The sequence below is a fragment of the Sciurus vulgaris genome (assembly GCF_902686455.1).
Source record: "Sciurus vulgaris genome assembly, chromosome: 10".
In the NCBI taxonomy this organism is placed as follows: Eukaryota; Metazoa; Chordata; class Mammalia; order Rodentia; family Sciuridae; genus Sciurus; species Sciurus vulgaris.
Window position 1 is genome coordinate 12,425,703 of NC_136470.1, and position 17,819 is coordinate 12,443,521.

The window sequence follows — 17,819 nt, forward strand, 5'->3', positions numbered from 1 at the left end:
CTCCACGATGGACACACGACAGTGGCATTTTGATCCAATTCTACTTTGAGAGCTGAGAGCGTGTTTCCAATGGTATGAGGGATGGTTGACTTACACCAGGTGGGAAGCAGGAGCACAGGCCTGGGAGTACCTGTGTATGTCAACACAGGGCCACCTGTCTTTCCACTTCGTGGGTCTCTGAGGGGTGCAAAGGCAGACACCTGTGATAGACTGGGACTCAGATTCCTGGGATGAGACACATCCACTTGGACTTCAGATGAGCCGCCATTGTTGCCACAAAGCCGGAACAGCAGAGGACTCAGTACATGTCATGGCAGGAGGACTGAGACCAGGCAGATGTTGCCACAGAGCTGGCGATAGCCGCATCCAGCTACGCAGCCAGCGCGGGCAACCTGGGCCATGCAGGCAGGTGGTGGCATCCCATGACCTCGCTGGGGTGTGACTGTAGGCATTTTCCCCTTTGCTTTCTAGCTCTGCCTCCTTCAGCCTTCCAGATCCTTCTATGAGCTACCTATGACAGAAAATTTATTTTTTGCTTAAGTTAATCGGTCATTTTATCTCACAATCACCTCATAGAACTGTGGGCTAATGAAATGCCCATTCTGTAACCTGACCCACTCTGCAGTTCTGACATCCATGATGAGCTGCCTTGAGCCGTCTTTCCCTTCCTTCTGTTTCCACCTTTCAACAGTCTGTTTCGATTCCAATTCTTGTTTAATCCTTTCAGAGGATTATCCAACTCCCCAGCATCGGGGAGCCCAGTTCCTCTCCTTTGGAGCAACAGGACTTGTAGACTTTGACAGCTTGGGTAACAGTAGAGACCCTCTTTGACGTGGAGGAAGGCTCATGAAGTTTTATTTCTGTTCTAAGTTTCTGCCAAAGGTCCTCCCTTTCTAGAGCAGCCTCACATTCTTTCTGTTTGGTTTTTTTTCAATATCTCTAACTCTTTATTGAAATGATCTTTTGCTTCCTGTATTAGCTCTTTTAACTGTCGATTGGTGCAATCATTCAATGCCTGCATTTGCTCTTTCATCTCATCATTCAATGCCTGCATTTGCTCTTTCATCTCATCGTTTGCTTCCCTGATCATTTTAATTATGTACATTCTGAACTCCTTTTCTGTCATTTCTTCTGCCATGCTGTCATTGGATTTTATTGATGTAACATCTAGATTTGTTTGCAGCATTTTCTTTCCTTGTTTTCTCATATTGTTCAGGTATCAGTGGACTGCTGAGATATTGCAGATTTCCTCTATTGACTTACAATGTCCCTGAAGATTTCTATATATATCCCCTCTTAGCCTTCAGTAGGCTGAAGTCTTGGAGGAAGTTGATAATGCGGTGCTCCACAAGGAAGCTGCCTCTCTAGGGGTGGTGGCCTTCAGGTGGGGTATATTCCCTGCTAGTGGGCAGAGGTGCCTCCACTTGTTAACCGATGGTCATCCAAAGGGGAACTAGGCTGCGGGCAGAGGCAAGGCCTGTTTGGGCCTGTGTCTCTGGTTTTACCGTCCTTGTGGGGAAACCTCACCTGGCAGGGAAGACTCACCCGGTGGGGAGGTCTCGCTGGTCAGTTCCCTCCTAGAGGTTCCCCTCAATTTACAGCTACCGCCTGGGCTGGGCTGCCTTCCTCTGCAAAGTTCCCAGGGGCCCGGCCCTACCTCCTGGGCCTGGGAGCCTCACCCTTCGCAGATGAATCTCCTTAGGCTGCCCCTCCTCAGAGAATCTGCCCGCAGTCCTGGAACCTTCGCTCAGCCCCTAAGCCTGCCTCTGTGGGGCTCTTCCACCAAGAAGCCTCCTAGATCCTGGGACCCTGCTCTGCACCTAATCGCCTGGCTATGCGGCCCTTCCTCTGAGCAGCCACCTGGGGCCCCGTACAATCGCTCTGAGTCCCAGAGACCCGCCCACGCCTCTTCCTCCAGACAGCCGCCCAGTATTCCGGTGCGGTCACTAGGAGTCCAAGCAACTCACTGAGTGCCTCCTCCTCCCACCAACCACCCGTAGCCCTGGGCAATCACTCCGAGTCGAAGTGACCCTCCCCGTTCCTCATCCTCCAGGTAACCCCCCGGGTGTTCAGGAGCGGTCGCTCTGAGTGGCTCTGAATCCACGTGACCCGCTGCACACGTCCTCTGGGCAACTGCCCAGAGCTCTGGTGCGGCCACTCGAGACCAAGCGACCCACCGCGCTTCTCCTCCAGGCAGCCCCCCTGTGTTCAGGAGTGGTCGCTTTAAGTCCAAACCACTCACCAATCGCCTCCTCCTCTGAGCAGCCACCTGGAGCTCTAATGCAGTCACTGCGAGTCCACACGACCCGCCGCGTTTCTCCTTCTCCTCCTCCTACTCCTCCGGGCAGGCCCCGGTGTTCAGAAGTGGTCTGAGTCCAAACAGCTTGCCACCCAGCTCCTCCTCTGGCAACCGCCTGTAGCTCTGGTGTAGCCACTCCGAATCCAAGCGGCCACGCTCCTCCTCTCACATTCTTTCTTATTGGAGGCTTTTGCTCTGTTTTTATTCTTTTTTCCCCATTATCTGATGATCTGGCTTAATGGCTGCCATTTTTGTGACTGAAAAGGGACCAGTGATCTTCCTGCTACCAATTCCAGTATCCAAACCCTTCTCTTGCTGTTCCCACAGAGCCCTCAACAAGCATGCTGGGTGTACCTTTTCAGGGGCCTGGAAGTGAGCCTCACTCTTTCTGACTAGGCAGGAGATGACTAGGTGTGAGGTACGCTGTCTAAGGCTGCATCAAACATATTGGTTAATCCACCTGAACAAGAGCCCCAGAGTGAGTTACACCAAGTGATCTCAAGCCATGTGCCCTCTCTTTCTGAAAAATCCAGATGCCCATTGACTGCAGCCAAGGTCGGCAGCTGTGCCTTCTCCCGATAAGCAGAACTGTGCAACTCAGTATTCCAAGACTTGATCATGAGCACTAGAGATCATTCTACCATTTCTCCAAGGAAATTTGGAATCCACATGCAAACAGGACTGGTAGTAACCCACTCTTGTATGCCAGTGTCTCCAAGGTGGACAGATGGGTTAGGTCTACCTTATGATCCTCACGGGCAACAAGATGATCAGCCCCCAGTTTGCCCATATCCATCCTGGATCTAGCACTGACAGGCCTACATCCCAGGAAAATCCTCAGTCTCATGCAAACCAGGATACTTGGTCACCCTAGCAAAGTGAAAAACAATGTCTCCAAGTTACAGTCAACAGAGAGTTAAGCAAAAAGCTTCGATGCCCTTGTGTCAGGATGAAGTCATTTTCTTTCTTTGTATCTACACTCAGCACGTTTCCTCAGACCCACCAGTACGGCAAAGCCTTTCTGTCCCCTCTTTGTCATAGCTTGAAAATATTCATATGAATCCTGGAGCCTGCTTTCTTCCAGCCGAATGACTGCTTAGTGAGGCATCCCCTACTTAGCTTCTTCAATCTTTCCTTCCCCCTTTTCATCATTTAGCTGATCTCCTCTGGACCTCCTCCAATTTATCTGCATCTTCTGGGTATCAGGGCTGTCCAGATTGAATGCTGGGCACATTTCCGTAGTTTCCCCTCCTGTCTCATTATATGCCTTGGGCAGAAAATGCAGCAAAGCAACCATGTAAGCATCTGATCCAACTATTGTAATTGCTTTTCAGACACAGGCACATACAGATATACATTGTTAGTCAAGAGAATCAAATGCCTTCTGAAGGTCAAGAAAACACATCTCTTTTGCTTGGAAAAGACAGGGAATTAATCGTGTAAAATTGACGAGCATGACAGCAGCAAGAGCAGGGGACAGAGTTCAGAGGAGCCTGGTGGTGGTCCAGCTCACCCCACAAGCTGGGAGACCTTGGAGGAGTCACTTCTCCAGCCTGGCTCTTGGTTTCCTTGTGAATGAAGAGTGAATGGGTTGGAGAGTCCCTCATGGCAGCCCTCACCATTCCTGCTCTCTGGGAAAAGACCAATACTGCCTAGGCACCTAAACCAGAGAATCTCAATGACGGTGAGCTTGAGTCAGTCACCTGAAATACACCCGACTCCCCAGTCTCTGCCTGCTGCCCCTCCAGCAGGTTCACATTTAGAGAAAGGAGAAGAGGACTTGGACTTTATAAAAGGCCTGCCAGTGGTTACAGTGGTGACTGCGGTGGGCAGATTGTCCTCCTGCTCATCACCAGAACCTATGAGTGTGGTGGGTTGCAATTCAAAGGAAAATTAAGGCTGCAGATGGAATTTAAGTTGCTAATTAATTGAGTTTAAGATAAAGAGATTATACTTCATTGTCCAGGCAGACAGTGGGATCACAAGAATTCCTAAAAGTGAAAGAGAGAGGCAGATGAACAGGTCAGAGTATTCAACAGGAGAAGGACTCAACCTGATATGGCTCTTTTATCTGGTTTCTGTTGCTATAACAGAATGTCTGAGAACAGACAACTTATAAAGAAAGGAAGTTTATTTTGGATTATGATTCTGGAGGCTGAGAAGCCCAAGACAGGGTACTGACATCTACTTGGCTTCTGTTGAGGACCTCATGCCAATTCCAAGGATAGAGAAAGTGGAAGGGCAAATAGGCAGGTTCAAAAGAGGAAAGGAGGCTGAACTCCTTCTTCAGCAGGAGAAAGGCACTGACCCATTCACGAGGGTGCAGGCCCCCTGACCCCAACGCCCACAGGCCCCACCTCCAACACTGTTGCAGTGCCGTCAAATCAGGAGCAACCTTCATCCAAGTCATGGTTCTAGCTCTGAAGATGGAGCCAAGGAATGCGGATAGCCTCTAGAAGCTGGAAAAGGCAAGGAAACAGATCCTCTCCTAGAGTCTCCAAAAGGAAATAGGCCGGCTCACACCTTGATTTTAGCCCAGTGAGCACCATTCAGATCTCTGACTCCCAGAACTGTAAGAAACAAACGTGTGTTGTTGCAAACCACAAAGTGTGTGGTAATTTTGTTACAGCAGCAACAAGAAACAAATACATTGACCTCCAGAGCTAATGCACAGGCATTTATACTCTCTCACATGCACACACTTTCTCTCTCTCTCTCTCTCTCTCTCTCTCTCTCTCTCTCTCTCTCTCTCTCTCTCTCTCTCCTCACACACACACACACACACACACACACACACACTGGGTAGCCACACACACATACTCACATGCACATGCTACCCACACTGCCTCACACACATGCTCACACACGCTCACACATGCTACCTCACATACATGCACTCATATATTACAAGTGCACCCACACACAGGCCTCTAGGAACTAATCCATTCAACTTCCCTGGATATCATAGAAGAATACCTGAGGACTTGTCGGTGTCCCCAAGAGAAAACTCTACAAAATATGCCAAGAAATAAACAGCACTGAAACCAGCTATGGTACATGCAGGGGGCTCACCTGTCACCTCTCTGCTGTGGTCTCAGCCCTGTGGCAACCCCAGGAAGCCCCTCCCCTTGGGTTATGCTGACCTGGCCCTTTCCCATGGGGGACCCTCTGTCCCCTCCCTTGCGCGTAGTCGAAATCTCTCCCTGGTCTAAAGGAGATCCTTGCTTTCTGTACTACTCTGCACAGCCAACTCTTAGGCTGAGAAGATGGCCAGGCCATGACACCATGCGTCTGATCCTTTCCTCTCAATCACGTCCCTTCCCTTCTCCAAAACCCATTTGAAATGCCTCTGGTGAAGCCAGATCTGATGCTTTCTTCAATATTGGCACATGCTTTGTACTGCAGTTGAAGGAGCTCATTGGGGTCAGTCATGGGGTGGTCTGAAGGGAAAGTACTGGCCCGATTCTAGAGGCCAATGGGCCCATCCTGAGGGTGCCATCATTTTATGGTCACTTAATTACAAAACAAGTCACCCCCACAAAGTAAGTTAGACAGCTTATATCTGAATCTCACCAGAAATGTTTCCCTATTATTGGTGTCTCTGGGTTCAGTGGGAGGATTCTTTGCCCCCAGGGAATTAAAAGGTACTTGAAGGCATGAGTTGAGTTTCTGTTTATTTTTAACTTGCCCCACACCTAGTGGAATGTGCCATACCCTGTGGGTGTCCGGTAAATGTGGGTTGACTGACTGCTGGCCTCAAGTGAAGGAAGTGAGACTCCACTGCAACACGGCACACCATGAGCCCACCAGGGAAGAAGACTGCAAGCAAGCATGCCCTGGGATCCTCTTCATACTGCCAAAGACATTTGGAAATCTACGTCTAAATCTGTAAAATCATTTTTATCACGCTATAAAATAATTATTGGCATGATCATATCATTATGCCATAAGCATGTTTTAAAAGCAGAAGAAACTTCACGCGAGAGCTACGAGGATTCCTGCTCCTATTTAGAAAGTAAGTGTTGTGAGCTGGCTTGTCTCCTCCCCAAACTCACAATCTGAAGTCCTCACTCCCAGTGTCTCAGAAGGTGATTGTATGGGAGACAAGGTCTTTGAAGAGAAGAAAAAGCTAAAACGAGGTCAATGGGGTGGCCCTAATGCAATATGGAAGATGTCCTTTTACAAACAGATGAGGACATAGACACTCCAAGAGGGATCCTGTGAAGACACACAGAGAAGGTGGCCATTGACAAGCAAGGAGAGAGGCCCAGAAGAAACCAAATGCTTTAGACAGCATTTTCATTACTGTGACCAAAAGATCGGACAAAAACAATTTAAAGGAGGAAATATTTATTTTGGCTCCTGGTTCTAGCAGATCAGACTGTGGTTGGGTGACTGCATAGCTCTGGGCCCAAGGTGAGGCAGAACATCATGGCAGAAGAGTGTGACAGAGGAAAGCAGCTCAGGACGTGGTAACCAGAAGCAAAGAGAGAGTTCCACTCACCATGGACAAAATGTAAATCCCAAAGGCATGACCCCAGTGACCTATTTCCTCCAGCCACATCCTACAACCCAGTTAATCCGTCAGTGGATCAATCCACAGATTAGGTCACACCTCTCATAATCTAATCATTCCTCCTCTGAAAATTCTTGCATTGTTTCACACATGAGCTCTGCAGGGACACCTCATATCTAAACCATATCACCAAACTTGCTGATCTTGGACTTCCAGCCTCCAAAATTGTGAGATGATAAATTTCTGTTATTTAAACTACCAGTCTATGGTACTTTGTTATGGCCACCCTAGTAAACTAATGCAGCAAGTATATAGACTAGTTTTGTTTACTTTAAATGCTTGGAGAAAATACATCAACTTTGAAATTATGCATTTAACACATGAAAAAATTATAAAGAGAAAATTGCAACTTGCAATTGGTGCATGTACTTGCAGAAATTTTTCCAAACAAAATCAAAAAAAGAAAATACATGCATGTAAAATATAGAAGTTTTAAATTGAATAACAATATCAGCTTTTTCACTAAATATGTCAGTTTTTCTCTTTCATCTTAGTAATTACAAATTTAATTTTAATAGCTGCATAGTTTCCTAGTATATAGATGTAATTAAATCTCCAAATCAGTCCTCTGTTCTTTAATGTCTAGATTTTTTGTTGTTGTTCTTTAACATCTAGATAATTTTTTTTGTTGTTCTGATAATGTATCTTTCATCCATCTTTGCATGTTTTCCCCATAATTTCCTTATAAGAAATTCCCGGGAGAATGCTCTATCAAAAAGGATCTAGGGGACTTGTTTTGTTCTTCACTGTATCCTCAGCACCTGGAACCTCTGGCATAAAATAGAAGCTAATAAATATTTGTTGAGTTAACCAATATTGACAAAGGAGGAAGATGTAGCCATAAGATATCGTTTCTAAATCTATTTTAAAGGCCATAAAACTAAGAATGATTTTAAAAACTAAAATCCTCTGTGAGCAGGGAATGGATAGAAATGAAGACCCATCTGTGCCTTGAATCTCATGGGTATCAATTGGTGACTCTCACCTCATGCCTGAACCATAGTACTGCCTTTTCCAGGTGACATGTCTCCCCAAAATCTATGCTTTTGGCAATGTGTGGACCTAGAAAGAGCAGAAGTGGATTGGCCTATGTCCGTTATCACTTCAGAAAAACGACAGGACTGGAGGTGCCCTTACTGGCAGAGCTCATGCTTAGCATGTGCAAAGCCCTGGGCTCAATCCCTTGCACCCCAAGAAACCCCAATCAGCAACAACCACAGAAACAATAATAAAAAAACTAAGGACAGAGGCTTACATATACATATCCCACCCAGCTCAGCTCTGCACACCACACCAGCACACAGTACCTCCCACACCCACCCCAACAGAAATAAAAAAAGCAACACTTTGCCTGGATCCGTGGACCCTCTTTAAAGGTAAGATACTTGAACCACCTATTTTTCCTCCACACATTTGTGTGAATGCTCTTGCCTGAGTACAATGGAGATATCAGTAAGAAGTCACATGCCTGCCTTACCTGTCAACTCCCCGGGAACGGGACAGTGGCCAGTGCATGCTGAAACAGGTGTGCCACACCAGCAGCTCAAATTCCATAACAAAGCTATGAGGCAGTTTTCAGAAATGTAAACACAACATTGTTTCAATTGGTCCAGTCGTTATACACCTGGCATGTTAAAAGTGTACTAAGACAATCTGCATGAAACCTGATTTAAATGTTATATAATGTACAAGCAGATGGAAATATCACGAGGGATCCCGTAAATATATATAACTTTAATTATTTATGCATTGATTAAAAATGGATATAAGTTGAAAAAATAATAATTTGTGATATAAAATGGAGTTCAGGTCTGGTGTTAGATTATTATCCTCAGGATTTTCACCCACATGAATGGCCAACAATCACTTTCAAAAATAATGCAGGCTAGGAAACAATTCCTCATTGTGAGGGAAAACCCCCCACATTGCAGGATGGCTCGCAATCCTGGCTTTGACCTAGTTAGTGCCAGGAATGGCTCCCACCACTGTGCTTACCAAAAATCACCCCACAGGTTTCCAAACACTCTGGGAACAGATTGTCCCGATGAAGCATCTCTGCACATATATCCTTCCAACGGGAGGCCCTGGTCCACTCTACCCTGAGCCGAGAGCAATGGAAGAAGAATGAAGTAGGACATCTTCACCAGTGCTTAATATATTAGCTCCATGTGAATTGGGGTTTAATATAGTTTTACATTTGATTCACACATGGTAATTGTACATATTTATGGGGTCCAGTGTGACATTTCCATATGTGTATATAATGTGTAGTGATTGGATAACGGCACACCCATCACATCAGGCAAACATTTCTGTTTTGGGAGTATTCAAAATCTCCTCTACCAGCAATTTTAAAACATCCAATTAATTGCTGTCAAGCACAGTTCAACCTTCCATGTTGTAAAACATGAGAAGTTATTCCTCCAATCCAACTGTACCCCCGTACCTGAGATTCTCTCCATCCATCTTTCTTCCACCAAATTGGTTCTATCCCAAAAGCCATTGATTACCAGAAGCTCACTGACGGCTCCTGTGGAGAAGGTTCTAGTACTGCCTTTGTCTGAACAACAACGATCTTCCCCTCTATCAAGGATGCTGTCTGTGAGCCGGAGAGGAGGGAAGGGTGACCTGCATGCCAGTGTCTGCAGAGTTGACCATCTTGTTCTGCACACCTTTCGCCTATGTCTGAAGCCTAAAATCAAAATCGCTTTTGGCAGGAAAAAAAATGCAACTGACTCATATCAAGCTTAATTTCCCCACGTTTTGCAAAACATCTTAGAATGTAGAGCAAAGGGGAAAACACTGGGTTCAAATATTCAAAATCACAAGCATCCCACTGAATAAGAGAAACTCGCTGACAGAAAACAATAGAGCAATACAACTGCTTGGCAGATACGTAAAGCAGGGTTTCTGTCAGGAACGGTGTGGAAGAATTTACACACAGGGCTCAAAAATTTAAGAAACGGGTCAATTCTTGCATTTAACTTTGACAATGTTTTCCTTCCATGGCCTGCCCCCTGGTGGAGACATTAGTAAACTGCAAACTTACTTCAGATTGAATTCAATGAGGACACGGAGGAAATAAGGCTGCTAGAGCCCAGTAGAGGCTCTAAGACCTTCTGAAGAAAGGGGGAAAAGGGCTGTGGCTACTGCTGGTAGTGATGATGACGATGTTGATGGTGGTGGTGATGGTGGTGGTGGTAATGGTGGTGATGATAATGGTAGTGGCAATGCTGGTGGGGATGATGATGATGAAGATGATAGTGATGGTGGCAGTAATGGTGATGGTGGTGATGGTGATGGTGGTGGTGGTAATGGTGGAGGAGATGGTGGCGATGATGGTGACGGTGGTGTGTTTGTGATAATAATGGCAGTGGTGAAGATGATGGTGGTCATAATGATGGTGGTGGTGGTGATGGTGGTGGTGATGGTGATGGTGGTAATGGTGATGTGGTAACAGTAGTAGCAGTAGTGGTGGTGGTGATCATGGGTAGTGATGATGGTGATCGTGATAATGATGGTGATGGTGATGATGGTGGTGGTAATGGTGGTGATGATAATGGTAGTGGCAGAGGTGGTGGTGGGGATGATGATGACGAAGGTGATAGTGCTGGTGGCAGTAATGGTGATGGTGATGGTGGTGGTAGTGGTAGAGATGGTGGTGATGGTGATGGTGATGGTGGTGGTAGTAACTAGTAGCAGTAGTGGTGGTGGTGATCATGGGTAGTGGTGGTGGTGATCGTGATAATGATGGTGATGGTGGTGATGGTGGTGGAGATGGTGGTGATGATCGTGATGGTGGTGATGGTGGCAGTGATAGTGGTGATGGTGATGGTGGCAATGATGGTGGAGATGGCAATAGTGATGGTGGTGATGATGATAATGAGCTGACACAACTTTATGGGGTAGAACTTTGATGATGGCTATTTACAAGAACCTGAAGCACAGAGAGATTATAGCATTTGCCTTCAGTAACACAGCAGGCAAGCAGAAAGAGACAAAGAGGTTTCCAACACCCTGCTCTAAAATATGGATGTAACTAATTCCCCTAATTATTTGTTCCTAATTAGAGTTCGATTAATGTTCTTTCTCAAAGGAAAAGTACAACTGAGGGGAGTTAAGACTATCCAACAATCACATATGTGTACAAATGACCTCCATCAGAATTATTCCAAAGATTTAGGAGTTTTTCACTAGAGGTGGGCACAAGAAGAGGGCAAGGTGGGGAGGGAGTTTCTGTGGTTGGAGGACTGCTCACTGGCAGAGAGAAGGCAGACACTTTTGAGTCAGGAAGAGGATGTCTGGAAGTGGTCCCAAGCCCAATTCTTATTTGCCCTATAAATTTTCCAAAGGACTTCAAAAGGTATGTAAGGACTTAGGTAATTTCTCCATGGAGACAGTGGATTCTGTTCTTAAAAGGCTGAGACAGCTCTTCCCAAAGACCAGGCATTGGTTAAAGCTGTCATTTAAAGTCACTATCATGACAGTTCAGCTGCCCAGGAATTGCAACTTCTTCCAAAATAGGCAAGATACGAGTTCAGGAACAAGCTTAGAAGGTTTTATGTGTTCATTGAACACAAGGGAGAGGTGAGTGGAGAAGCAGCCAGTGCAGGGGAAGGAGTGGGGATGTCTTATTTATCATGACTCCCCTGCATGTGTCAGAGGAGATGCAAGTGCTCGGAGATAAACAACCACAGGGAAGAGCATGTGAAATGGTCAGGGGGTCCCCACAGCAAGAATTCTGACTTGACATTGGTGATGTCACCGTCAGTCTCTTGGTTTCTGTGGATAATTCATCCAGAGCCCTATCTGGCGTGGATTTTCCCCCAGATTCTAAAATCATCTAGTCTCTGAGTGGAGGGGCAGCATTAAGAGGTTGTACATATCTCTTTGTGCTTATGTCTAAACATTTTTCTTTATTCTTTTCCTAAATTCTGTAATTCCAAAGACATAAGGTACCTCACCTCAGTGATCCTATTAATTGAATTATATCCCAAGATGGGATTTGAATGTCAATGGTTTATCCTCTGATGTGGTTGATGATAATTATTTCACAGATAGTTCAGGTAGGGTAGGTGAAAAAGAGAGATGGGTCACTAGTTTAGTTTGGGGGATCAGGGACGGCCTCTCTGAGGTGACATCTAAGCTGAGAATTGGCTGCATCAAGGAAACCAGCCATGAAAAGATGAGGAACCCACATGCGTATGGTCCATACCGTGGCCAGAAAGGGTGGGAATGGAATACAGAGAGGAGTGGTAGGGGAGGAGTCCACCTGCCCAGGTGGTTCCTTCAAAGCCTGGGGAAGGATCTTGATTTTTATTTAGGGTAAGGTAAATGCTTCAAGGGGTATAAAACAAGGGAGTGACATGACATGATTTGTTTTAAAAGAATACTCTGGCTGTGTTTGGGGAAAAGCTTGAAGGAGGAAGACAAGACCACTAGGAGGCTCTTGACTGAAGTTCAGGCTGGCAATCCTGGTGGCTAGTGTCAGGCTGGAAACAGGAAGACAGAGAAAAGAGGACAGGGTCAGGATGAACCTTGGGAAGAGAAAGAGTAGGTCTTGCTTTCAATTAGCAAAATGGGAAAAAAGAACAGAACCCCAGATTTGATTTAGGGCCTGAGTTGCTGAGTAGATACTGGATCAAGAGTTATGTTTCAGCCCCATTAATTTTGAGGGGCCGACGGAGCCTTAGGGAGGGATTTCAAGCACATTAGAGAGGCAGGTCTGAAATTCTAGAGAGTGTATAGGCTAGAGGTGGCACCTCTGCGGTCTCATGAGGGAGTTACTGCTTCTAGGAGTTTACTGATTGATAATATTTTCCATTTGTATCTCCCTTTAGAATTGCTACAATACTTTCCCCAGACTCTCTGTCTCATTTTGCTCCTTTTAACAGCACTGGAAAATTGTGTCCATTAGCACAGCAACTATACCTGTCAAAATTCATACCTATCAAGGCACAGGGATGATGACATGTGGCTTGCACCCCTGTGCTAATGCTCTTTAAAAGCAGGAGAAGTTGTGTGTTACATACATAAGAGCCCTCTGCTGTCCAGAGTGGATTTGCCCATTAACTCAGATTTCTCCTCTGAACAAAATAACAGTATTGAATCAGTATTTAACCAGTGTGCTTTCCTGATGCTTGGGTACAGTGGCATTAAACTGAGCCTGAAAGGATCTAGATACCCAAAGGGAAGGATTTAGGTTGTGGGAGTCAACCTTTTTGCTACTATGAACAAAAGACCTGACAAGAACTATTTTAGAGGAGAAAAACTTTATTTGGGGGCTCACATTTCAGAGGTCTCAGTCCATTGATGGCCAACTCCATTACTCTGGGCCAGAGGTGAGGCAGAACATAATGGTGGAAGGATGTGGTGGAGGAAGCAGCTCAGGACATCACACCAGGAAGCAGAGAAAGAGAGACTCCCTTCGCCACAGATAAAATGTGTGTCCCAAATGCAATGCCCTCAAATGACCCACCTCCTCCAGCCATGTCCCACCTGCTTACAGTTACCAACCAGCTAATCTCTATCAGTGGATTAAGGCATTGATTGGATCAAGGCTATCATAACGCAATCATTTCACCTCTAAGCTTTCTTGCATTATCTTACACATGAGCTTTGGGGGGAATGTCTCATATCTAAACCATAACATGGGTTGATCCTCAGTGATATAGAGGTTTAGAAATAAGTGACAGTGAGAAGGGACACACTGAAACCAAGAGACTCATGGACTCCAGGATTGGAACTAAAACTGGAGGTGCCCAGCAAGGTTGGACAAGGCTCTAACACCAGCCAAATCTGGCCTTCAATGGACTGGCTGGTGGGGGGTTCCCAAAAGACTCATTAATTGGACAATAACATAGATGGTGAGATCTGAGCTTTAAGGATGGTCCAGAAGGCATGTACAGCACCGCTGAGGGAAGGAAGGGGCAGGATGAAGGAAAGTCATCTTGGGTCCTCTCGCAACCACCCACAGAAACCACAAGGTTCCCAGCTAGTGCTGATGTAATGGGGAAGAAAACACAGGATAGTATTGAGAGGAAGGAAGGAAATAAGGAAAGATGGCTGGGAGACTAGAGGAACCACTGCATAAACCAGTACACAGAAGCCTTGAAAAAAATCAATTTTCAACAACAATAGTGTCTCTTTCCTCACTCCTAGGGCCTGGCTGGCTTAACACCTAGGTTCATAGTAGCCTCTAGTCCAGGACCCAGCCTGACTATAGGCTGGTCACATTTAATATCAACCAGGAGCATTATGAACCCATTAGGGGACATTTAAAAATGTCTGAATTGGTAAAACGACTTAGGGTGGTTACTGGCATCTACTAGGTAGGAACCAGGGATAGCAAACACCCTGCAGTATTCAAGGAATTCCCATTTCATGCAGAATTGAGTGCAAACACCATGCAGGCTTCTGTTTACTCTACAGTGACCAAGACCCACCATTGAGGGGCACTGCCATGATCTGCCTCTGTATCCCATCTTGATGAATGGGCTTCTGTTATGTTCTCTAAGCCTATACTGGTCTTAATCTTGGGCCTTGCATTAACATTCTTTAAGGTCTTGGTTCTGTCCTAGTTTTACTACATTTGTGTTAGTTCATTGTCTGTTACTATGACAAAATACCTGAGATTATCAACTTATAAAGAGAGAAGGTTTATTTTAACTCATAGTTACAGAGATTTTAGTTCATGGTCAGTTGACCCCATTGCTTTTGGGTCTGTGGCAAGAATCATCATGGCAGGAGTTCATGGTGGAGCAAATCTGCTCTGAGGTGTGAAATGAAGAAGAGACTGGGGTTCTGCAACCCCTTAGAAGGCACACTACCATGTCCTAAAACCCCCCCACTAGGCCCACCTCCTAAAGAATCTGCCACCTCCCAAAGCCACCACCCCAGGGAACACACTTTTAACACATGGGTCTTTGGAGGATATTTAAGATTCAGATTATAACATCCCTCTCTCCTAAGGACCAGAGTGCTATTCCTCAGGCTCCCCTGAGACTGCTGTTGGACATGTGGACATCTGCCCCTGATTCCCAGTAGCCATTCTTTCCTTGCCCATCCTTAGACCCTTTCTTAGCATTTGCCAGGGACCTGCCTCATCCTGGCCATGGGTCTGGTTCCAGTTCCCAGATACTTCCAGTCTGCCCCACTCGGTAACAGTGAATGGGGAGGACAAGATGCATTTCCAAGGAGTGCAAATGTGGTCAGCATGCCGGCCAACATTTCCTCTGAACTGACAGTCTACCACACATAATGACACTTCAAGAGGGGATGAGTAGAGCTTCTCCAAAATTCCCCTTCTTCTCAAACTTCCCTGCAGATTTTCTTGACTTAGGACTTTCAGGGTAACATGGTGAGTTTAGGGGACACAGCTGACTGCATAAATCATGCTTCCTGATCACACAATGACTTCCCTAGCTCATTCCTCAAACTCTTCCTAAAAATTAGGGGAATGTGGTAGACAGGCTCAACTCCCAAGGACAATTATGCCCTAACCCTCGGAACCTGTGGGTATGTTCACCTTCCTGGCCGAGACTTTGCAGAAGTCTTATCCTTACGGTTAAGGATATTGAGATGGGGAGATGATCCTGGATTATCCAGATGAACCCAGTTTAATCCCATGTGTTCTTAAGAGAAATGGCAGGTCAGGACTTGGAAGATGGAGAAAGGAGCAGGAGCTGAGACCTTCAGAAGCTGGAAAGAGGGAGAAAACGGTTCTGCATCCTCCTGTAGGGAACACAGCCCTCCGACAGCTGGATTTCAGCTCCTTCAGACTTCTGACCTCCAAGACTGTCGGATAATGAACTGGTGTTATTAAGCTGTAGCCTTTGTGAGGATTTGTTATAGCAGCAATAGAACCTTAATACAGGGTAAGAGCAGAGAGATGAACTACATTTTTGAATTATATTAATGGCCTATAATTATACAGCATTAATTTGGTATAAATGGGGAGATCTTAGAGGGTGTAAAGGAATGAGATTAAAGGAGGAAGAAGCACCCCTCACCTTAGCAACCCAACAGAGGGAGCAACTGGAACATCTCTCACCAACCCTCAAAATCATTTCAGCACGCGCACCTGCGAGGTCGTCTTCTCCTGGGCTCTCATTAGACGAGAGCGCAGTGAGTTCTCGACAGGTGAGTTCTCTGTGCCCACAGAGGCTGAAGTCAAGTTCCGCCTGCTGGGGTGGTGATGCATTTTGGCTTAGGCAACACAGCCTGTTGGAGGGTTTGGCAGTGGGGTGGTTGAATGCCAAGTCACCGAATTCTTTCTTCCCTGATCCAGGCAAAAGTTCTAAATCTCTCTCCTTCACATGGGTGAGAAACAGCACCTCCTGCAAAGTTGGATGTGCCCAGAGACTCCTGAACACAAGGTTTTGAGTGCCCAAGTTCCTACACCAATACCGCTCCTTGCTCCATGTTTTGGGAACTAATCAAGTGCCCAGGACCAGAGTCACACTTCAGAACAAATGGAAGCATAAGAAACCCACCATTTAGTCCCTGCCCACAAGAAATTTAACCTCTCCTCGAGGAATAAAGACCAGTTCACAAAGAAATCTTTCCTTTCCACTTCCCAGAGAAATTCTTATACCAAACCGGGTGTACACAAATCAGAGCCAGGTGGCTTGATACAAACTAGAAAGGCTGTAGGAATTCGGAAAGGAGAATGGTAACGCTCTGAGAGTGAGTTTTCCTACTCAGGGTTTGTCCCCTTTATTTGACCCTTGCTTCAGTAGAGGTTCCTGGTCCTGATACTCTGTAGTCCATACCTGGAAAGACCATTTCCACCAAAGAAGCACGCTCAGGAAGGCCGGGCAGTGGAGGAGGGACAGTCCCGAAGCAGAGAGGAAAGGCACCAGCAGACCGAGAAGAACCTTCCAGAATTCACACTCTTCCATCAGACCATGCAGGCGCAGGCACTGCCTCTGCCCCTGCCAGCCAAGCAAACCTGACCTGTTCATTCCCCTCTCCGGACCTCAGTTTCCACACACACCGAACATGAATGGTGGCAGTTTCTGTCTTGTAGAGTTGTTATGAGGATTAAACATGGCGGCACAACATAAGGCACTTTGGACAGTCACTGACACAATGCAAGGCTGACACAATGTGGGCTGACGTCAGGAGGGTGGAGGGGACAGAGTGTGAAGGGTCTGTAAGTGAGGCAAGAAAGTGTGGTGCTCTGGGGAAAGGCCGAGTCTAGGGAGGTGGTTTATCTGTGTATTTCCCTATTACCAAGTAATTCAGACAGAATAAAGAACACATATGTGTATGTCTGAATAGATATATATTCCTTCATATTACACATACAGGCGTGTGTGTGTGTGTGTGTGTGTGTGTGTGCGCGCGCAGTTAAATGCAAAAGTTAAAGAATAATAACAGAACGAATCCTGATGGACCCACTACCCAGTGTAAGAAACCAAACATCACCAAGGTAGCAGAAGCCCGGGCAGATCCCTCCCTGGCCTCTCAGCCTCCCTCCTGTCCAAGGAAACCACTCATTCTGTTTGGGCACTTATCCTTCCTCCTTTGTTGGGTAGTTTGGCTCCATTTGCGGGCTGTCCTATAGGCACTCTTCGTTTGTGGATTTCCGAACACTATGAATGGAGTCACACTGTGCTTGTTTCTCTGAGACTTTTTTCCATTGAACTTCAGGTTCTAAATGCACCTGTAGTGAGGTGTTGGCTTTGGTTCCTTCATCTTCAGGCTCCTCAGCCCTGCAGTCAGCCCGGTGATCACACCCCACACCTCTTCATCCTTTCTCCAGCCGGTGAACATTTGAATGGAATCTTTTTCTTTAACAAAATGTTGCTGAGGTTAAAGGGCATAGCTCAGCGCGACAGAGCATGTTTAGCACGTGCAAAGCCCTGAGTCCAATTCCCACTTATAAAAAAAAGAAAAAAGAAAAGAAAAGAAGCTTAGTGGCACATGCCTGTCATCCCA

The 17,819-nt window shown here is 46.1% G+C and overlaps 1 long non-coding RNA gene across 1 annotated transcript in view; it reads right to left on the reverse strand.

Moving 5' to 3' along the window:
* Positions 1–244: 244 nt before the first annotated feature.
* LOC306671153 overlaps positions 245–17,819 on the reverse strand; it is a 29,334-nt gene continuing 11,759 nt past the window's right edge. Inside the window, exon 4 of the long non-coding RNA XR_013766606.1 lies at positions 245–511. This is a non-coding gene — a long non-coding RNA (uncharacterized lncRNA). The remainder of the gene's footprint in view (positions 512–17,819) is intronic.